The sequence below is a fragment of the Arachis hypogaea genome, chromosome 12, assembly GCF_003086295.3.
Source record: "Arachis hypogaea cultivar Tifrunner chromosome 12, arahy.Tifrunner.gnm2.J5K5, whole genome shotgun sequence".
Lineage (NCBI taxonomy): Eukaryota > Viridiplantae > Streptophyta > Magnoliopsida > Fabales > Fabaceae > Arachis > Arachis hypogaea.
Window position 1 is genome coordinate 32,190,478 of NC_092047.1, and position 23,686 is coordinate 32,214,163.

A 23,686-nucleotide genomic window follows, 5' to 3' on the forward strand; every position below is an offset into this window, starting at 1 on the left:
TTATTAGGATCCATAGTGAATTCTGCAGCCTTGTAAAGTCTTGCTTGTTGTAAACGTCACCTCCAAGTCCTTTCAGGTTCTGGATCAAAGTCTAATAGAGGTTTCTTGTCCCTGTTCCTACGCATAAACAAGCAGAAGTCAAGAAAAGATGGGATTCTCTACGTCAGAGTGCAGAGAAGTCCCAGTGAGGTATCCTGTGTAAAATAATAAAATAAAATTACTAAATAATATAAATAAATAAATTTCAAAAATGATAACTGAAATTAGACAGAAATTTTTTGAAAATTAACAGGAAAAATAAACAAGAAAATTAAAATAAAATTAACTAGGTGACACCAAACTTAATTTCAGAAATTAAGGAAAAATATTAGTGCCATTTATTTATAAAAAAATTTATTTCGAAAATACTAAGCAAAAATAATAAAAAAAATTAAAACTAAAATGCCTAATCTAAGCAATCAAACAACTGATAGTTGTTAATCCCTATCAATCTCCGGCAACGATGCCAAAAACTTAGTGCGGTAATTATAGTCCACAAACTAACCGGCAAGTGCACCGGGTCGTACCAAGTAATACTTCAAGTGAGTGAGGGTCGATCCCACGAGGATTGAAGGACTAAGCAACAATAGTTACTTGATTTACTTAGTTAGGTAAACAGAAAATAGTGTTTGAGAGTTCAAAGACATTAAACAATAGAAAGAATATTAAAGAAAGGCAAGTAAATAAGTTGGGAATAAAATATGGAGAAACAATTAAGGCTTCAGAGTTATCTATTTTTCGGATTGACTTTTCTTATTAATTTATTTTAATCATGTAAGATTTAATTCATGGCAAACTATATGTGACTAGACCCTAATTTCTTAGACCTTTCTAGTCTCTTCTAAAATTCATCAACCGCCAATTCCTTGGTCAATTATTTCCAATTAGAGGGTGAAATTCAATTCTAGTTTATGTGCCACAGAAATCCTAATTACCCAAATATAAGAGGATTATATGTCATGTATCCCGTTAAGTCCAGATAATTAGAATTTAGGAGGATATATTTTCAAGCTATTGTTCAAGTAAAGAGTTTTTCCAAGTTATACAAGAACGCAATTAGAAAGAGGGTCATACTTCCGTTCCACCCAAATTCATAAAATAAAGAACGAAAAAAATCCTTGAAATATAAATCAGTACATGAATTAAAATAGCAAAACAATAGAATAAATCCATACAATAGACAGAGCTCCTAACCTTAACAATGGAGGTTTAGTTGCTCATAGTTCAGAGAGAAAATAAGGATTCTGATAAAATGTATTTTGGTAGTTTGAATGGAATTCCCTGTGGAATAATTCCAATCCCCTTTTATATCTAATCCTAATTAATTTAAAATCTATCTTCTAAAACTAAAATAATATCTTTACCTATTTTAAAATAAAAATAAAGTTTAAATCAGAATTAATAGGAATCAACGTTTTCTGCACTTCGCGCTTATCACGCGTACGTGTCGATGGTCTTTTTCGCGTGTCACGCGTATGCGTCAGGTATGCGCACGCGTCACTGTGCAACTTCGCTTTTCACGCGTACGCGTCAGGTACGCGCACGTGTCACCATAGACAGCTCCGAATCACGCATACGCGTCAGGCACGCGCACGCGTCACTCCTCGCTGGTCAGCTCCTTGGTTTCTTCTCTTTCTCCGCAGAAACTCCATCAAATCCAACCAAATGCATCCATAGTGGCTAAAAGATAATTAATTCTTGATAAAACTTAACAAATTAAATGCAAATTCAATAGGAAAAGGTAAGAAAGATGCTCATGCATCAGGAACTGAGAATAAAGCTTCCATTTTTAGAATTTCAGTGTCAAGTGTTGAGGCAATTGAATTGTGCTCCTCTCAGCTTCATCCTAATGGATGGGCTTTTTTGCGAAGCTTTGAGGTGTTGATGGAGTATCTGGAAGAAAAACCTTCATTGGAGCTTTTCTTCTCTATGTTCCAAGCCAAAGGTGTTTGGAAAGGTGGCTGGATTAACCTGAATTGTTCACCAGGTTTTGCTATTTTTAAGTTATATAAGTCATCGTTTAAAGACTTTAAAGAGATGTATTTGAAAATGAGAAGTGTTGAGGATGACTTCCCGTTCTATTTATATCAGGATTTAGGGGAAAAATTTTCCTTGTGGTGGTGCTCGGAACTTCAGAATATTCTCGGATTTGAAGGGATAAATCCAAGAAATAAATGTATTATTGAGTACTTGGTAGAAGTTGTCGACCAAAAAGAACTAATCTCGGTGAAAATAGGCAAGCAGTGATAGATTATTTAGGTAAGCTTCTGAAATATTGTGGTGTGAAGAAAATTTAAACATTTTCTTGACTATTTGATTTTATTTGCTTTCAGGGAAAAATATCTCGGGGTATCCGCTGCCACCCTGAGAGCCTGGGTTAAAACTAAAAACCTCGAGAAGGAGGGTTTGACTTCAAAAGCGGATAAAGCTGTTGGTGCTGAGGAGGTGAATCAGCCTAAACCGAAAAAAAGGGTTATTTTGAAAAAGAGAAAAACTGACGTGGTGGATCTGCCTGAGGGTTCCGAGGAAGATAGGGATGAGGTTCTGATTGAAGAAATTCATGGTTTTTTTTTAGAATAAAAAAATTTGCATGACGTTGCCGAGGAAAGGGATGGCTCATCGCTTTGGGGGAAGGATTTTTCTTATATGGTCGTTGCCGACGAGGTTTGCCAGTCGCCGACAGATGTGTCTCTGGCGAACGAGGTTGGGGATGTCACCATTGATCAATATATGCAGGTATGTTTTGTGGTTGTTGTATAGGTGTAATTGTTGATTGGTTTTTTTTATCTATATTTTCTATGGCTTTTGTTTGGCTGTGCAAGGTGCTTGGTTTTCGGCTAGCGAGCTTAGGGCGTAGCCAAGAAAATAAGCATCGAAAACTTGCCGGGCAGAAGCAAAATCCAAATTTGAAAGAGGAGCTGGCTTTAAAAAATGCCAAAGTAGCCGAGTTGGAAACTAAGTTTTCTGGGAGTGAGAGGGAGTTGAAGCTGATGAAAGAAAATTATGTAAAGGAGGTGGAGGATCTTAAGAAAAAGGAAGCTGACCTTTCTACCATGAGTGCTCAGATGATTGAGGTGACGGCAAAGTTGAAAGTGATGGAAAAACAGAAGGAGGCAGAGATCCTGGATTCGTTTGTGGAAGGGTTTGAACAGGCTTCACTGCAGGCGAAGTTTCTTGCTCCTAAGTTTGACTTTTCTCAGATAGATCCAGGGAAGATAGTTCGAGATGGAACCATGGTTGAAGATGATGGTGCAGCTGAAGAAGAGGACGAGAATGTCGAACAGTTTAATTTTAATTGGACTTATGTATTGTTAACTTTTTGTGTTTGTTTAGAATTTTAGTGGCCCTTTATGGAGCTTTTTGAACTTTTATAATTGTGACATCTAAAAACAATATGAACATTTAGATGCGTTTGCCAACATTGCTTTTGGTTGCTATTTAATTGGTAAAGTCTTTTGCATGGTTTGCCTGATAGTAATACGTTTTATAGTATTTGTGTTTGCTTGACCTTAGCCAATAGTTGTGTAATGGTTATATCTCAAAAAGATATAAGTAAGAAGATAGGATAGCATAGATCAAAATTTTGAATTTAATATTTGAGATCAGTATAATGTGATTCTGAATAGAAGTCAGTAAGATAGAGGTTTGAGTTCGGATAAAAATGAAAAATAGCAAGATAGAATAAACAAAAAACTAGTATTATATATGTATTGATAGACCTTTGATTACAAAGGTGCAGGTAGGCAAGCCTCATTAAAACCTCTCCAAGAAAAACCCTTGTCGGAAAAAATCTTGTAAGTAGGAAAAAGAGTACTTGCCTGTCCCTGACTTTAACTGTAATATAATTTTAAAGATGAGACATTTCAGGTACTTGGCAGAGTATTACCATCGAGTGATTGTAACCAGAAGGCCCTTCAATAACTCGGAAAGGACCTTCCCAATTTGCTGCTAAATTGCCATGGTGTGGTGGTCTTCTAGCTTGTTCTGCTTTCTTCAGCACCAAGTCGTTGACTTGAAATGATCTTGGTTGAAGTTGTTTGTTGTGTTGCCGAGCTATATACTGCTGCATAGCTCGGTGACGAATTTCTATGAGAAGTCACACATCTTCAATTGTGTCTAGATCTTGTTGTCGTGCTTCATCACCGTTCTCAAGATCGGCAAGTTGAGTTCGGAGTGAAGATTGAGAGATTTACACAGGTATCATTGTTTCAGAACCATATACTAAACGAAATGGTATTTCTTTTGTTGTTGAATGATCAGTAGTGTTGTATCCCCAAATTAATTCTGGGATTAATTCCGACCCAAGCTCCTTAGCATCGTCAAGCTTTTTCTGCAAGGCGTGTAAGATGACCTTGTTGGCAGCTTCTGCCAGGCCGTTTGTTTGTGGATGTTCAACCAACAAAAAATGGTGTTTGATTCCTAAATTCTGCAAAAAAAGGTGAATTTTTTATCGGCAAATTGGCGACCATTATCAGTGATAATGTGCCAAGGTATGCCGAATCAAAAGATAATATTTTTCCACACAAAGGAAATCATATGTTGAGACGTAATTTTTGCCAAGGGTTAAGCTTCTATCCATTTTGAAAAGTAATTGATTTTGAAAATTAAAAATTTTACCTGTCTAGGTGCTAATGGGAAGGGGACGAGTATATTTAGTCCCCATTGATTAAATGGCCAAGTTACCTGATGAGTGGATATTTTATATGCTTTTTGGCATCGTTTTCATATAGTTTTTATTATGTTTTGTTTAACTTTTATTCTATTTTCATAGGTTTTAGTGCCAAATTCATATTTTTGGATTCTACTTTGAGTTTGTGTATTTTATGGTGATTTCAGGTATTTTCTGGCTGAAATTGAGGAGCTTGAGCAAAAGTCTGATTCAGAGACAGAGAAAGGACTGCAGATGCTGTCAGGATCTGACCTCTATGCACTCGAAGGAGCTTTTCTGGAGCTACAAAAGTTCAAATGGCACGCTCTCAATGGGAATGGAAAGCTAACACCCGGGGCTTTCCATAAATATATAATAATCCATACTTTGCTTTGGAAATGAAGGCCCAAAATTGGCGTTCAACGCCACCCACCTACCGTATTTCTGGCGTTGGACGCCCAAAAGGGAGCAGCTGGCGTCCAACGCCCAAAAGGGAGTCCCAAGCCAGCGTTCAACGCCCCTAAGGAGTCCTAGCACGTGGAGACACCCTTGGCTCAGCCTAAACACTCACCAAGTGGGCCCAAAAAGTGGATTTTTACACTATCAACCCAGTTTATCCCATTTCTGTAATCTTTAGTTATTAGATTAGTATTTATAGGAGAAGATCACCCTTGTTTTGGGGATCCGCCAATCTTCTTCTTTCCCATTTTATATTTTCGAACATTATGTATAGTACGAGTCACTAACCTCCTAAGGTTAAGGTTAGGAGCTCTGCTGATTCTTATGAATTAATAATATCATTATTCCACTTCAACCTATGCTTGATTCTATTATAAGATGTATCTTCGTTCTTCATCCTAATAGATTGGGAGTGTAACTTGAACATCATCCCAATTCTACATGGGTTCGTCTGAGTCCTTGATGGGATATTATTGAACCACAAGTTTAATTATACATCTCTTAGATGGCTAATCCACGGCTTCGTTGGGGACTTCTCGAGACATCAGTTCAGCTTAGGTGCGGGGCGATTAGGGCCTCTGTGGTATATGCTAGAAACCAAGGAGTAGCGTTCTCTGATCCAGAAGATCCGACCTTGTCTGTGGCATTTTGAGTAGGATCACCAAGGGAATGGATTGCTAGAGCTTCACCCTCGATCAGATTGGATGACCGCTGACCCGGCGTTAATCATATACAGCCTGCCATGGAATAAATCCATCAGAAGTTGGAGTATATGGTGAGAAAAGTTGATCCAGAAGGAAGAAGCATCTCCGAAGCCTCAACCATTCTATCACCATTGATTTCACACCTATCTAGTAATGTTTTATTTATTTTTCTGTTTTATGTGTTTTCTCGTGACAAATATATTTTCTATCCGCCTGACTAAGATCTGCAAGGTGACCACTGCTTGCTCAAACCAATAATCTCCGTTGGATCAACCCTCACTCACCTGAGGTATTACTTGGACGACCCGGTATACTTGCCGGTCCATTTATGCGAAATGTGTGGAGCCAGTTTCGTGCACCAAGTTTTTGGCGCCGTTGCCGGGGATTGTTCGGATTTGACAAACTATTGGATTATCTTGTTGCTTAGATTAGGTACTTTTTACTATTTTGTTTGAATCTTTTTTTCTTGTTCTTGTTAAAGTTTCGAACTTTCTGGTGTCTTTTTTCAAAAATAGTGTCTTTTATTTGAGTCTAGTGTCAATTCTTAAGTTTGGTGTCTTTTGTGTATGATTTGTTTTCTTTGAATTTTCGAAATTGTCTTAAGTGTTCTTTTTTGGTATTCAAGTTGTTCTTGTTTCTTTTTTATTTTGATCTTAAAATTTTTAAGTTTGGTGTCTTCTGGTGTTTTTCTTTTATTTTTTTCAAAAAGTTGGTGTCTTTAATCTAAAAATTTTAAGTTTGGTGTCTTTTAGTTGTTTTTCTCTTTCTTCATTAATTCAAAAAATAAAAAACATATCTTTTTTATCTTTATTGAAATTTTCAAAATTCTTACCTTCTTTTCTTATCTTGATTTAAAAATTTCTAAGATTGGTATTTTCTTGTTAGTAAAGTTTAAATTTTGAATTTCAAATCTTATCTTTTCATATCATGTTCAAATCTTTATCTTATCTTTTTATCTTTCTTTAAAATTCAAAAAATCTTATCTCATCTTATTTCAAATTCAAATTTTAAAACTCAATTTCAAAATTTAAAATTTGAAAATTCATTTCAAATTTCAAAATTAAATCTTTTTCAAAAATCAAATTTCAAATCTTATCCTTTCCAAATCTTTTTTTTTTTCAATTCTTCATATCTTATCTTTTTAACTTATTCTCAAATCTTTATCTTATCTTGTTTCAATTTCAAAATTCCAAATCAAATCTTTTTCAAATCTTTTTAATTTTTATCTTATCTTTTCTAATTTTAAATTTTAAAATCAAACCTTTTTCAATTCTCCTATCTTATCTTATTTTCAAATCTTTCTTAATTAGTTACTTCTTTTTTCTTTTTTCTTTTTCAAAACTTCCTAACTAATTCCTCTCTCTTCTATTTTCGAAAACCTCTCAATTCTTTCTCTCTCTTCTTTTTCGAAAATCACAGTCAAGTTTTCAAATCATTTTAGTTAATTAGCTTTTAATTTCCTTCTTGTTTTCGAAATTAAATAAATAAATAAAATAAAAACAAAATATTTTAATTCTAGTTTATCTTTTTACTTCTTAATTTTCGAGTTCTTTACCCCCTCTATTCGAATTCTTCTTCTCATTCCTCTATCTTCATTCCTCTTTATTCTTCACATCTCACAGGGAGTTCTCTATTCTTTGACATAGAGCTCCCATTCTTTTTCTTTCTTGTCTTCTTTTTCCTTGTTTATGAGCAGGAACAGAGATAAAGAACCTCTCTTTGATCCTGATCCTGAACCTGAGAGGACCCTAAGGAAGCGTTTACAACACGTTAAAGCACAACACTTCAGAAGAAGCCTCACAGAAATTTACGAACAAGAAACTGAAAACACAAACATGGCAGCCGAGCAGAACAATGGAGGAGATACAAGAAAGGTTCTTGGTGACTTCACTGCACCCAATTTTGATTTCTATGGAAGAAATATCTCCATACCTACCATTAGAGCAAATAATTTTGAGCTTAAGCCCCAGTTAGTCTCTCTAATGCAACAGAATTACAAATTTTATGGACTTTCACTGGAAGATTCACATCAATTCATATCTGAATTCTCGCAAATCTGTGACACTGTTAAGACCAATGGAGTAAATCCTGAGGTCTACAGACTTATGCTTTTCCCTTTTGTTGTTAGAGACAGAGCTAGGATATGGTTAGATTCTCAACCTAAGTGTTCCGAGGATTACCTGAAACCGAAGGTCGATCCTGGATGAGATCTGTTATTGTGACTAGAGCTATCGCGTCCGACTTTGTTGGATCTGGTGGTGCTACTGATCCTTGATCACTGGAGGGTGGTGGTACCTGCAAGAGACTCCGATGCTTAAGTTAGCACATGCTTTAGGTAGATTTTTGTGTAGAATCAGAGTATGAGTTATACATGGGTGCTCCAGTGTATTTATAGTAGCGTGGAATGAACTTTAAGATAAGTCAGTTATCTTATCTTTATCTCTTGAGAAAAACCACCTTATTTCTTTAGGCTAGCCGCCTTTAGAGTGGGCTGCATCCTTTCGTGTGGGTCTACTTGGGCCTTTATGACGACATGGCCGAGCTCTTTAAGGAGAGTGAAGAACTGAAGATTGATGGTTTAGAGGTTATAGTAAACTCTCGTTGTAAGTATAGTTACTAAACCAAGCAATCAACCTTTCTTACAAAAATTTTGGTTGTCACAAGTAACAAACCCCTTTGAAATTGATAACCGAGTATTTAAACCTCGGGTCGTCTTCTCAAGGAATTGCAGGGAGGTGTTCTTATTATTGGTTATGAGTCTTGTAAATTGGGGTTTTGGATTAAGGTAAAAAGTTAGTTGAATGACAAGTAAAATAAAATAATAATAACTATAAAATAAACTTTTGGCAAGGTATGAGAAATTGGAAGTCCAGACTTAGTTATCCTTATTAATAATAATGAAAGTTGAATCTTAATTCCACTTTAGTTGACCTTTACTAAAGTAAAGGAAAGTCAAGGGATAAATTGGTTTGATCTTGAAATCCTATTTATTTCCTAAGAAAAGATTGGGATTATTGAAGTTCAACTCAATTGACAAGATAACAATTATCAATTATGCTGTTGAATTGGATAATTCCTGAGTTACTGATTTCTTAACCAAAACCAAAAGGGGAAAAGTAAATCTACTGGAATAAGAATGTCTTCAGATGGGAAGCAATAATCATGTAAATAAAAGAAAGCAATATTAAACTGAAATACCTCAAATTGCATTAACAAAAGAACTTAAATCTGACATGGATGTTCATAAATTAAATTGAAAAAATAAATAAAAGAACATTGAACCTGGATTGAGAGTTACTCCTAAAACTAAGAGAAGTCCTAAATCCTATTCCTAAGAGAGAGGAGAGAACCTCTCTCTCTAAAAACTACATCTACTCCTAAAATTGTGAATTTGAAAGCTTGTTTATGAATGGATACATTCCTCCACTTTATAGCCTCTAATATGTGTTTTCTGGGCCGAGAACTGGGTCAGAAACAACCCAGAATTCGCTGGTTGCGAATTCAACATGCTGAATTTCCGTCACTGCGACGCGTCCGCATGGAGCACGCGGTCGCGTCACCTAGCGTCAGAGCAACTATGGCATATTATATATCAAATCGAATCCTCAGACGTTAGCTTTCTAACGCAACTAGAACCGTGTCGTTTGGACCTCTGTAGCTCAAGTTATGACTGTTTGAATGCGAAGAGGTCAGGCTGACAGCTTTGCAGTTTCTTCAACTTCTGGTACTCCTTTCACTTTTGCATGCTTCTTTTCCATCCTCCAAGCCATTCCTGCCCTATAATCTCTGAAAGCACTTATCACACATATCAAGACATCTAATGGTAATAAGAGAGGATTAATAATAAGCAAATATAAGATCAAAGAAGCATGTTTTCAATCATAGCACAAAATCAGGAAGGAGTTGTAAAACCATGCAAATAGTATGAATAAGTGGGTAATGAGTTGATAAAATCCACTCAATTGAGCACAAGATAAACCATAAAATAGTGGTTTATCAACCTCCCCACACTTAAACATTAGCATGTCACTACAAGAAAAATACCCATTCAGCCACACTTTTTTTAAGCTACATTTGAAAAGCGTAGCCTATTAATAGGCTACGCTTTTCTCCGTGTTGCCTTTTTATGAGGGAAAAGGATACACAATTGTGGCATCATTTAAAAAGTGTAGCCTTAGGTATTATAGAAATCACTTATAAAACGTAGCCTTAGATTAATATTTATGGGTTCACTTTTTATATCAAAGGAAACGTTTTTAGAGAGTAGCTTATTTGTTAAGTTTTAAGTACACTTAAAAAGTGATGCCTAATGTATCTAAAGCCAAAAACTTGACACTTGGTAACTTTTTTTTCCCTCTTTTTCTCGAAACACTTAGTAAAATTTGTGTAAATTCCTCTTTTTTCCCTCTTTTTCCTTCATCCCTGCACTGACCGTGAAACCACTCACCATCGCCACTGACCACTCACCATCGCGCAGAAACCCTCTCACCATCGCGAAGAAACCCACTCATCACCACTCACCACTGACCGTCACTCCTGTTCGCTCTCATCTCTGCGCTTCTCACCTTCGCCAACCCTGTCGCACACAACCCTCACCTTCGCCATTCTCGCCGTCGCTGATGATCGTCGCTGTTGCTGCACTGACCATCGCTCTTCTTCTCCATTCTACCCTAATCGTCTTCTCCATGCCCTAATCGCTGATGACCATCGCTGTTCTGACCATCGCTGTTGCTGCGCCACTGTCACCATCGTCATCTCCGTGCTTCTCATTATCGTCTTATCTGTGCTCACATCGTTGAATATGTATGTATTAATTTCTATTTGGTTCTGAAATTTCAGAGGTTTAGGGTTCCGATTTTAGGGGTTTTAATTTGGGAGTTTTAATCTGTGAAATACATATATATAGCTTGTTTTGATTTGCTTAACTTTTAGGTAAAAATTATATTTTATATATGAAATCTGTTCAATTTACTTTGATTAAGGGTAATCTTAATTTTGCAACTTCATCTGATTGTTGTGTTTAATCAAGCAGGTTATATCTGTGAAGGCATTATCATTAATCTTGTTGTGGTGCAAAAAAATAAGAAGTGATGCTCCACTAAACTCTGCTTTTATATTTATATGGCAATTCTTCTGGAGGAGTACCAGATCTCCCTGTTCCTGCTCAGAGGTGCTTGATATTTACATGAATTCTGGTATTAAAGCATTGCTCCTTTTTCATGATTGAAGTGCGTGATGATGTCCTTTGGTTGCTATGCACTTGTCTCATGGTTATTCCCTAAGCTATAGATCTCGAATTTTGATTCAAAAATGGTGCCCAAATGAGTTATAGAAGTTAATTTTTAATTATTGAAGTGCCTGTCTTTTTCTTAGGGACATTGCCATCCTAAAATTCTGAAAGCCTTAACAGAGCAGGCAGAAAAGCTGACCCTGAGCTCTCGAGCCTTTTACAATGATCAGTTTCCACCATTTCCTGAGCATTTGACAAGTATGCTTGGTTATGATATGGTTCTTCCCATGAACACTGGTGCTGAAGGAGTGGAAACAGCTCTGAAATTAGCAAGAAAGTGGGGTTATGAAAAGAAAAGAATTCCCAAAGATGAGGTATAACAATAAGATCATCTTAACAGTAGTCATATCTTAATGTTTTACATTTTCCAAGGTTATGAGGTTGAAGTGAATGTTTGCTTAGTGTGGGTCTGTGGCCTAGTACACAAGGAATATCTCATGACATGCTAAGCTGAAATCCACAATACTTTATGACTTTATTTTTCCTCCCCCAACCCCCTTTTCTTTGTGGATATTAATAGTATTTACAAAACTAAAGGGAGAAATGCTTTAGCTATGGCCTGAAGAATCTGTTTTGACATATGTTCTCAATAAATATTTTGGAAACTAAATGCTTGTAAGATGTATTGGTACTCCTCCTCTGCAAAGATAAAATGAAGGAAGTCTACTCTTCAAAATATAGCATCTTCTTTTCTGTTTATGAGATGCAGATTTTAATTTTCCTTGTGTTTGTCTATTTATGTTCACGGATACTTGTGGCAGGCTATTATTGTGTCATGTTGTGGCTGCTTCCATGGCCGTACACTAGTTGTTATATCTATGAGTTGTGACAATGAAGCTACCCGGGGTTTTGGTCCTTTATTGCCTGGCCATCTTAAAGTTGATTTTGGTGATGCAGAAGCCCTTGAAAGAATTTTTAAAGGTTCTTAGTGCTCCCATACTTTGCTTTACATTTTCATCACTATATTTTAGTTTAAATTGACTGATCTTTGATTTTTTTTTTCTGTGAAAAAATTTAGAAAAAGAACACATAGCTGGTTTTCTTTTGGAACCCATCCAGGGTGAAGCTGGGGTATGATCTTTTGAGGACACTTAATCTGCTTGGCAACACTCACCTTGTTGGTTGAATTAAAAATTGAGATGCTAAAGAAGTTGCTATATACATTATACCCAGATGTTATAGTTTGATGATGTTATTTCCGGTCTCACCATTTGATTGTTTTATATTATGTTTACATACAATGGGAAATCCTTGTTGCTTCTTCAAATTCTTTGGCTAAAAAAAAGATAAGTGTGCTTATAGATTTCATTTTGGTCAAGAGCCATGACATTCGGTTGAATATTCATATTTTTATTATGTTCTGATTTCTCAAAGTACATATCTCGGTTGCATCTTTTGATATGTTTTTATTATTTATTTGAAGGTAATCATTCCTCCGGATGGCTATTTGAAAGCTGTTAGAGATCTTTGCACCAGATATAATGTGTTGATGATTGCAGACGAAATACAAAGTGGGTTAGCAAGAACAGGGAAGATGCTGGCTTGTGACTGGGAAGAAGTTCGCCCAGATGTTGTGGTTAGAAAATAGAAATCAGCTTAACCTTGTGAATTGTATATCTTTTTATTCTTTCCCAGCACTATGAGTTGAACCTTATTATGTCTTTTTACTCAGATACTAAGGAAAGCATTGGGTGGAGGAGTTTTTCCTGTGAGTGCAGTTCTTGCAGACAAGGATGTAATGCTTTGTATAAAACCAGGAGAGCATGGAAGGTTTGATTTTATCATACAAATGCTTTTTATAAATGGACCTTATTATGATTCCTTTATTTACATTTTCTTGCCGATAGTTGTGACTGTTGTCTGAAGTTTTATACTTCTATTTACCACTTGGCAATATTTTTTAGTCTTCTGTATAGGTCGAGTAATTTCATTTATTGAAATGAAAGCAATTTTGTTTATTAATTAAACAAGAGAAGAGTGCTGAACTTCTTTGTATATTATTGATTACAGTACCTTTGGCGGGAATCCATTGGCTAGTGTTGAACTTCTTAAATCCTATGATTATAAAGTTTTACCTAAAGGAGCTAAAGCTACTGTCTCTCTATGGTTCAGGTACAAAACTTAATTATTTTGCTGTATAATTAATTTACCTAGCTATCTATCTTTTGCTTTATAATATCAATTTCAATATATCATTCTGAATTTGAAATCACCTCTGTCAGTTGCATTTGATGAATATTTTGAAGCTCAACTAGCCGACAACAATGATGCAAGACTGGAAGTGTCTCTATTGGCGAGGATCCCTGACCAAGAGCTGACTGAAGTTAGTAACTCAATAGTTGAACAAGTTGGCTTATAGTCCCCCCCCCCAACAAAAATGTCCTTAACATGATGATATTTCTATGATAATAGAAGAACATACTGATTTGCAATTTATTATAAGTGTGTTATTTCTTTGAATTTCTTGAAGCTCGTAACTTTGTAGTAATTCGCCACTTCTCTTACCAGGCATTTATAAGTATAATTATTATAAGTGTATTATAAGTATAATTATGTATTTATTTTTATTTTATAATATTCAACTCATTTAAATAAAAATGCAGAATTATTATATATGTAATCATATTATTAACTATTATGTTGTATTAATAATTATTAGATATATATAGAAAAAAAATGAGACCTAAGGCTACACTTATATACAGTAGCTGTAGTATACAAAAAAAAGAGGGACCTAAGGCTACACTTATAAAAAGTAGCTATGGTATATAATGTGGCTACGCTTTACAAGTGATGCAGTAGCGTTGAAAAGCGTAGCCTATTTTGGAAAAATGAAAGCTGAAAAGCGTAGCCTTTGGTCCTAGACAGCATCACTTGAAAAGCGTAGCCTATTCCCAAACGTCAAAAGCGTAGCCCTTGGTGCAGAAAAGCGTAGCCTTTGAGAATAGGCAACGGCTGAATAGGAATCACCCAAAAAATGTAGCCGTAGCCCAAAAAGCGTAGCCGTAGCCTAAGGCATCATTTTTTTTCACTTTTGGCTACACTTTTCAAGTGTACCTGAATGGGTATTTTTCTTGTAGTGTGTCCTCATGCTAAGCTCAAGAGAAACTATAAAGGTGAAGGGGAATGGTAGAATGTATGAAATGCAACCTATCTGTATGAATGCAACTATATGCAGAATGTTTCTACCTACTTGGTTAAAAGTAAAATAAGTTCTCCAAGACGAATATAAATCAGATTCCACTAATTCAAATCATACAAAATAAAGTACAAGTAAACTTGTAAGAAGATAGCTCATGAAAGCAGGGAACAAGGGATTGAGCATCGAACCCTCACTGGTAGTGTATACACTCTAATCACTCAAGTGTTTAAGGTTCGATTCTCTCAATTCTCCACTAACCTTGCTTTCTAAGGCTTGCTCTTCATCTAACAATCAACATAAATTTAATGCACAGATACACATATCAAGAGGTCTTTTAAGGATTGTAATGGGGTTAGGGTCAAGGTAGGATTGTATTTGGTCAAGTGGACTAAAATCTGAATCCTTAATTAACTTAAACTTTCCACCTAACTTTAAACAATCCATGTAATCATAATACCACATCTAACTATCCATTAACCATGTTTTCCACATATTCATGCATTCTAATTTCAAGTACAGTACATATGCATTGCTTTCACTATTTACTTTGGGGTATTTTGTCCCCTTTTACTTATTTGCTCTTTTTCTTTCTTTTTCTCTCTCTTTTATATATATATATATATATATATGTATGTATATTTTCTTTTTCTTTTGTTTTTCTCAATGCATATGATTAAATTATTGAATGCATGAACATGTCCTAAACATTTCTTTCACATTTTCATAAAGATATATAACACCCAATTCTCAAACCAAATGTTTTGAAACCCACTTTTCCCACACTTAAATCATAAGCACCCTCACTAGTCTAAGCTAACCAAGGATTCAAATTAAGGACATTATTGTTTTCCGCTTAGAGTTAGTGATGAGCTAAAATAAAGAATAAAAAGGATAAAATAGGCTCAAATTGGTTTGCAAAGGATAATAAAAGGTAAGGCCATATGGGTATGTAAGCTCAGTGAAACAAAGGCCTCAATCATATAATTGCATGTATACATCAAACCATGGAAATATAGAATTAAGCAAGACAAAGATCACAATTTTAGAGAGAAAAACACACACAAAAAATAAAATATTGGTTGGTAAAATGCAACCAATTCAAATAGGCTCAAAAATCTCACTGGTTTTGTATGTTCGAGCTCTAAACCATGTTCTAGTATAATATCTCTTCAAACAAGTGTAACATTAAATTTTATTCAAATTAGTGAAATGCTCTAAAAAGTTTCTTGAAAAAGAAAATATTACTTCAACCAAGTGGTAAAATATGCACAAAATTAAACAAATATGCAATCAAACATGCAAATGCAACAATGAACAAACAAATAAAATAAAAATTTTGGTGTTGAGTCAGGAAATAACTAACCCATGGAGATCGGTATCGACCTCCCCACACTTAAAGATTACACCATCCTCGGTGCATGCTGAGATGTGCAGGTGGACTGGTTGCTCCAACTGATGCTTTTCTTCAAGATTTTGCAGATGAACTTGTCTGTCTCCCCATGTAAACGTCTTCTGCTTCCCTTCTGGGTGGCCATCCTAAAAGAAAAAGGGAAGAAGAGTAACCCAGAAATAAAGATAGGAAAATAAATACAGTATGGGTAGGTTAATGCCAAATAATAAGGGTCTCAATTACATGGTAGCTACAACATGTAAGTGAGAAAACAATAGAAGCCATGGCATGCCAGTGGTACAAAATGTACAACAATGGGGAAGAGAGTGGGGAAGGAGAGATAATATAAATTCATGTCAATGCAAAAGTAATACAGATATAAAAGATTGGCATTGATTTAAATAATGTTACCCAATCAGAATAAAACAAGTCATAAGCACCAAGATAATACCAGAAAAGATATAACAGTTGAATAAGAACATTTGAACACCAATGGTAAAATAATAAATTTAGAAAAATAAAAATATGCAATGAATGAAAGTATGCAAATAAATAAAATAAAATAAAATAAAAGATAAGAAGAATGAGAAGGGAAAGAAACAAAGTAAGAAAGAAAGAAGAAAGAAAAAAAGATAGAAGAAATTAGGATTAGAGAAGAAAAGATAAGAAAATTTGCACTAATCTGGATAGGTTGTGTGACGCTAGCGACGCGGTCGCAAGGGTGACGCGGTCACGTGGTGTGCAATAAGGTCAAGCGACGCGGACGCGTGGAGCACGCAATCGCGTGACTTGATTTGTGCTAGTGGCGCGAGTGCAGCTTCGCGGTCGCACAACTCTCTGTTCGAAACTTGGTATTGCCAAAATCCAGGGTGACGCGGTCGCGTGGTCGACGCGATCGCGTGAGTGGCCATCATAGGGATATGACGCGGACGCGTGAGCCATGCGTTCGCGTGGTAAGGCGTGTGCGGTCAGCACCAATCCAGCACCACTCTCGCACAACTTTCGGTCGTGCACCCTTCGTACGTCGATTTCCAGGTCACGCGGCTGCGTGGGTGACGTGGTCGCGTGGGAGCCATTTTTTCCACATGACGCGGACGCGTCAGCGACGCTACCGCGTCGCGTGCGTGCTTCTCTTTTTTTTTAATGCATTAAAAATGCAGAATGCAGTGTTAATATGAATGTGATGCAAAACTCTAGGTTCAATATAATAAAATAAAATGAAACTCGAAAACAAATAAAACTAACTAAAAATGAAAAAGGAAGGATCATACCATGGTGGGTTGTCTCCCACCTCGCACTTTTAGTTAAAGTCCTTAAGTTAGACATTTGATGAGCTTCCTGTTATGGTGGCTTGTGTTTGAACTCATCCAGGAATCTCCACCAATGTTTGTAATTCCAATAGCCTCCAGGATCCCAAACTAGGCACGTAAAGCCTTTGAGCAGCTTCAAACAGATTCTCAGGCTCCCGAGGTGTTGGATGTCAGAACAGATTCCAGGATCCTAAATCTTGCTTTTACACCCGTCTTCAAGTTGATCATCATGATTCCATCTGGGTGGTTCAGCTTTAGAATTCTCACTGAAGCATCCAAACAACTTCCTAGACCCATTCAATTGAGCTTTACACCAACCCTTGCGTTTAAACTTAAAGCTTCCAACCATAATGAACCTTGCAGGATAATTCTTACCACTGACCATCTTCCTCTTACTCTTAATGCCACAAAGAGTTCTAAGTTGACCATCTGTCTCCAGTAGCCCATATTCAAGTGGAATTAGAAAGCTAAGGGATATGAATTTTACCCACTTGAATGTTGTGAAGGATGATGGCAACTTAGGGGGAGGGGTCTCTAACAAGTTTGGAACAGAGATTTCAAGCTCCACTCCCTTGTGCTCTTTGACAACTTCCACCTCTTTGCAAGCTTCTTTTTCTTCTTTAATCTCCATCTCTTGATCAACCTATTCCAAGTCCCTAGTCATGATATACAATGGAGGTTGTACACCCTCCTCAGCATCAATTTCAATCGCCTTGGAAGGAGGTTTTATAACCTGACTTTCCCATGGAGGTTCAGCATCTCCCAAGTCTTCAACCACTTCTTCCTCTGCAACTATTATGGCTTCCTCCACTTGTTCCAATACAAAGACATGTTCTTCATTGTCCACCGAAGTTTCTAGTGTTTTCTTCATGCTTTGCTCTTCTTTTAATTTTTTACATGTAGCCATGGGAGTTCTTTAAGTGCTCAGATATTGGGAAGCTATTATATTTATTAACTCACCAAAGGCGGCCGCGAAATTTTACACACTCTTATTCATCCTTTCTTGCCTTTGAAGAATAACACGAAGTCTGTCATCCATTGGAGGTTGGGGTGGATGTGAGGATTCATTGGTTAGAAGAGAGGGTTCATAATAGGAAGGTGGTTCATCTTGATAATGATATGGAGATGGTGAATATTGAGGTGGTGGTTCATGAGAGTAGTTGTGTTGGAAAGGTGGTGGTTCTGTGTATGGTTCATTTGGCTCATAAGGTGGTTGGTATGGTGGATGTGGGCTAGGGTCATATGGAGGTGAATGGTGGAAAGGGGCTTGTGAGTATGGTGGTCCAAAGTCATGTTGAGGAAAGGGTTCATAGGCATATGGTGGTGGTTGTTGATAGTCCATTGGAGGTGGTTGTTGCCATGAGGGTTGATCAAATCCTTGTGGCTCCTCCCATCTTTGATTGTTCCAACCTTGATGCCTGTTCTCATTGTAATTTCTTCTTCCTGCAACATAATTGTAACCAGACTCATAGCCAAAGGGGTGAGAGTTCATAGTAGCAAATAAAAATTAAAAACAAAAATAAAAACAAATTTTAAATTAAAAGGTTATTTAAATTTTGAATTTGAAAATTAAATTTTGAAATTTTGAATTTTAAATTTTTGAATTTTGAATTTTTGAAATTTGAAATTTGAAAATTTTTAAATTTGAATTTTGAAAATTTTGAAATTTGAATTTTAAAATTTGATTTTTGAAATAAGATAAGATAAAATAAAAAATTTTAAAATAAAAACCAATAACCTCTTAACTTAAGAAAAAGCAAAAATAAAAACAAATAAACAAGCAAAAATAAAATATTTACAATAACCAATAATAAGGCACACGTTTGCAATTCCCCGGCAACGGCACCATTTTGAAGAACTGAAGATTGATGGTTTAGAGGTTATAGTAAACTCTCGTTGTAAGTATAGTTACTAAACCAAGCAATCAACTTTTCTTACAAAAGTTTTGGTTGTCACAAGTAACAAACCACTTTGAAATTGATAACCGAGTATTTAAACCTCGGGTCGTCTTCTCAAGGAATTACGGGGAGGTGTTCTTATTATTGGTTATGAGTCTTGTAAATTGGGGTTTTGGATTAAGGTAAAAAGTTAGTTGAATGACAAGTAAAATAAAATAATAATAACTATAAAATAAACTTTTGGCAAGGTATGAGAAATTGGAAGTCCAGACTTAGTTATCCTTATCAATAATAATGAAAGTTGAATCTTAATTCCACTTTAGTTGACCTTTACTAAAGCAAAGGAAAGTCAAGGGATAAATTGGTTTGATCATCGAATCCTATTTATTTCCTAAGAAAAGATTGGGATTATTGAAGTTCAACTCAATTGGCAAGATAACAATTATCAATTATGCTGTTGAATTGGATAACTCCTGAGTTACTGATTTCTTAACCAAAACCAAAAGGGGAAAAGTAAATCTACTGGAATAAGAATGCCTTCAGATGGGAAGCAATAATCATGTAAATAAAAGAAAGCAATATTAAACTGAAATACCTCAAATTGCATTAACAAAAGAACTTAAATCTGACATGGATGTTCATAAATTAAATTGGAAAAATAAATAAAAGAACATTGAACCTGGATTGAGAGTTACTCCTAAAACTAAGAGAAGTCCTAAATCCTAATCCTAAGAGAGATGAGAGAACCTCTCTCTCTAAAAACTACATCTACTCCTAAAATTGTGAATTTGAAAGCTTGTTTATGAATGGATATATTCCTCCACTTTATAACCTCTAATATGTGTTTTCTGGGTCAAGAACTGGGTCAGAAACAACCCAGAATTCGCTGGTTGCGAATTCAACATGCTGAATTTCGGTCACTGCGCGCGTCCGCATGGAGCACGCGGTCGCGTCACCTAGCGTCAGGGCAACTATGGCATATTATATATCAAATCGAAGCCCCGGACGTTAGCTTTCCAATGCAACTAGAACCACGTCGTTTGGACCTCTGTAGCTCAAGTTATGACTGTTTGAATGCAAAGAGGTCAGGCTGACAGCTTTGCAGTTTCTTCAACTTCTTGTACTCCTTCCACTTTTGCATGCTTCTTTTCCATCCTCCAAGCCATTCCTGCCCTATAATCTCTGAAAGCACTTAACACACATATCAAGGCATATAATGGTTATAAGAGAGGATTAATAATAAGCAAATATAAGATCAAAGAAGCATGTTTTCAATCATAGTACAAAATCATGAAGGAGTTGTAAAACCATGCAAATAGTATGAATAAGTGGGTAAAGAGTTGATAAAATCCACTCAATTGAGGACAAGATAAACCATAAAATAGTGGTTTATCAGAGAGGTCAGTGGCGATCCAACCTTAAGAGGTCGGTCGCTCTTGTCTTCAGTCAACCCAGGTCGTGTAGCTCGACCCAGGGTATGAACAGTGCCCCTGCTCGAGTTTCGACCCTTCCCTTGAGGTCGTGTCTTTAGACTTCGACCCCTTTGAGAAAGTCGTGCTCGAGTATTTACCTTTGGTTGATCTCTTGTATAGCTCTGGTTGGGGTTGCTTCTGCTTTGAATGTGAAGCGTTTCTTTCTTTCTTTAATTGTAGTGCGCGTGCGCTTTTCTTGGGAATGTGTGAGGGTTTTTAAAAGCTCATTTAACTTCTTTTTGCCGTTTTTCTTTTCCCTCTTTGTATTTTATTTTGAAATTAAAGAAGAGTCTTTACTCTCATTTTCAGTTTCTTCTTCACCTTCTGTTCTTCGCTCATTGCTTGCTAACTCTTCTGATTTTACGCCCCCAAGCCTCCTTCCTTCTCTGCTCCAAAAATCGCTTTGTTGTGTTCGTTGTTGCTTCTGTCTGGGCAATTATCGCTCCTGTTCCCTCTTCTCTGTAGGTTGGTATTTTCTTTTTCGTTCTTATGCTTTGATAATCGCTTTTATGTATACTTTTACTGTTGCATACTTGCAAAGTTTTTATTTTTATTGAGTTTGCCTTGAAAAGCTTGATTCTTTCCGCGAAAAGATTGCGTCTTTGTTTTTTATCGACGTTGTGATTTTCTCTGCTGCTCCTATATGCGCCTTGTTGCTATCGGTAGTTTTGTCTTTTGTTGCTGAATGTATAAGGGAATACTGGTACTTAGGTTGAGCTTCTTGCATGTTTGAAAGGGTTAAGGCTGGTTAGGGTTCCAATTTTTTTGTGTCATTCCCTTTTCTGGGTTCTTGTTCTGTTGTTGCCTCCAAAGGGTGCCCCTGGGCATTGCTGAATACTCCTTGTTTTCGTAGACCCTGGGGTGCCCTTTTTGTTGCCCCGCCTCTGTGTTGTTTGGTTGTTCCCCTTCTTCTTTCTTTTTTGTTATTTTGTCCGAGTTGTTTAGTAGTGACCCTTGTTATCTTCCTTTGCTGTAGCTGTAGTTTGCCGTATGTCTTCCCGAAAAAATATTGTTGGATGTCTACCAAGATCCCTGACGGCATGGCCGACTGGTTGGACTTTATAGTCCTGATGTGTGTTACCGTGGCCAATCCGGAGTACTGTAAGAGGCTTAGGAGATACCATAGGATTTGTAGCAATAGGGACGATGAAAAAAACTATGAGCTGCTGTCGCCCGATTCTGAGGAGAGGGTTAGTTTTTCCTCTTTGACTCAGGGAGAACGCCCCTTTTTTTATGCTTATGACTATTTCTTTAGTCTGCTGAACATCAACATCCCTTTTACTGTTTCTGAGACCAACCTGTTATGGACTTGCAATGTGGCCCCTTCCCAGTTTCATCCGAACTCTTGGGCCTTCATTAAGATTTTTCAGCTATTGTGCCAGGAGTTAGGTGTCCGACCTATCGTATCTCTTTTCCTTTATCTGTTTGTGTTGACCAAGCCTGGAGTGGCCAAGAAAAAGGCTTCTTGGATTTCTTTCCTAGATACCCAGGGGAAAAAGGTGTTTTCTATGTATGATGAGTCTTTTCGGGATTTTAAGAACTATTACTTTAAGGTCTGAGCTGTCAAGAATGCCCGACCTTTCTTTTTAGATGAAAATGACGAGCCGGCCTTCCATTTGTGTTGGCAAAAGGATATAGTAGCTACTAAGTATTCTTGGGAGAGTCTGGATGAGGTTGAACAGGCCTTTGTGGGTGTTTTAGAGGATAACTGGGGGGAGCTTCCTCATCTGGACACAAAGAGGTTTCTAGGAGATCCTTCCCTCATCCGTGCTGAGCTGGGTAGTGTCTGACTTCTTTTTCTAATGGCTTTCTTCTGTTATTTGCTGATTTATCCCTTACTTATCTGTAACTTTGTTTTCCTGGTTCCTTTTTCAGAAATGGTAAAATCTACGGACTCCATGAAGGCCTTCCGTAGGGCTAAGAAGGCGACGGTTGCACAAAACTTGATGGTGAAGACCCCAGGAGAAGGGTCTTCTCAGATTCCTCCGAAGAAGCCGACTTCTAAGACTTTAGGCCCAAGGAAGATCATTCTGATGCCCCAAGTTCAGACGGTTCCTTCTGATCCTATTCAACCGACCTCTGGTGCTGCCTCCTCTCCTACTGCTGCTGGTCCTCCTCCAAAGCGTCAAAAAACTATTGGTACTTTTGATCTGAATAGCCAGGAGTTTGACGGTGTGTGTTTTACCACCGAGGTGATATCTCCTCATGGTAAAGTCCACATGGATAATGTGTCTATTCTTCGCCATCTGGATTTTATTACTAGTAATAGTATTCGGATGGCCAACCTTGGTGCGGCCTTGTTTCGTGTTGTCCATGATTCTCCGGTTCATGCGACTAAGGCTTTTATGGAGGATGCTCGAGCTGAATTTGATAGGATAAAGGGTCTGAAGGATGAGCTGGATGCCCGGGTTGTCAAGTTGGAACTTGATGTGGAGAAGGAAAAGGAACGGGCTACAAGGGAGGAGGCAGCTGCTAACTTAGCTGATGAGGCTGCAAAAAAGTATAAGGAGAGCTATACCCGGACTTATGGAGAGCTGCTGGAAGCTAAGGAGAGGCTCCAATCAGCCAAGGATGATTATGCCGAGCTTCAGGGACATATGGTAACTAGTATGACTGTTATGTTCGAGATCCTGAAGGCTCAGGTCCAAGTTATTGCTCCTGAGGCTGATCTCTCCTTGTTCAGTATGGATAATTTAGTGGTGGATGGCAAGCTCGTGCCTGCTCCTGATGATGAGAATCAGGGTCCTCCTCTTATGCCACCAGGGAAAGCCTCGGCAGCTTTAGCCTATTCCGTTCCTTCAGAGGTCGACCAGCTTGAGTCCGATCCCGACGTGCAGATTCTAAGCCGTCCAGATGGAACTGTTGATGCTGTTCTGATCGCGACCATTCTTCCTCCCCCAGCCCGGGATGCTACTACAGGGGAAAATTTGGATCCTTTATAACTTTCTGTTTTTGCATTATAGTCCGACTTGTGGACTTTTGAACTTGTTTTATCTGTAAATCTTTCTGTGGTTGATTTTTGTGACTTTTAGTTGCTTCTCAGCAAATTTTGCTTTGAAAAAATAAACACTTTAAACTCCTGGGCTGCCTCTTAGGTGGCCTTTGAGTATTTAATGTTTTATTCTTATGGATATGCTTTTGCTGATATGTTAATAATACCTTTGCAACTTTTGTGGATTTTTACAGAGGGTTGGTACTTTTCCTGTCCGACCTCTTTTGCAGTGTGGGTTTTTTTCCGTTTGGATCATGCCTTGCTTTATCTATTCTCTGCTTGGGCGAGGTGCTCCTTTGGTGTCCGGGCTAATTTGTCTGACAACTTTTTAGTCTTCTTATA

The 23,686-nt window shown here is 37.1% G+C and overlaps 1 long non-coding RNA gene across 1 annotated transcript; it reads left to right on the forward strand.

The window, feature by feature from the left end:
• Positions 1–11,325: 11,325 nt before the first annotated feature.
• On the forward strand, positions 11,326–12,061 carry LOC140177306 (uncharacterized). The gene is made up of 2 exons (XR_011869129.1): positions 11,326–11,454; positions 11,902–12,061. It is a non-coding gene; the product is annotated as an uncharacterized lncRNA (long non-coding RNA).
• Positions 12,062–23,686: the final 11,625 nt, after the last annotated feature.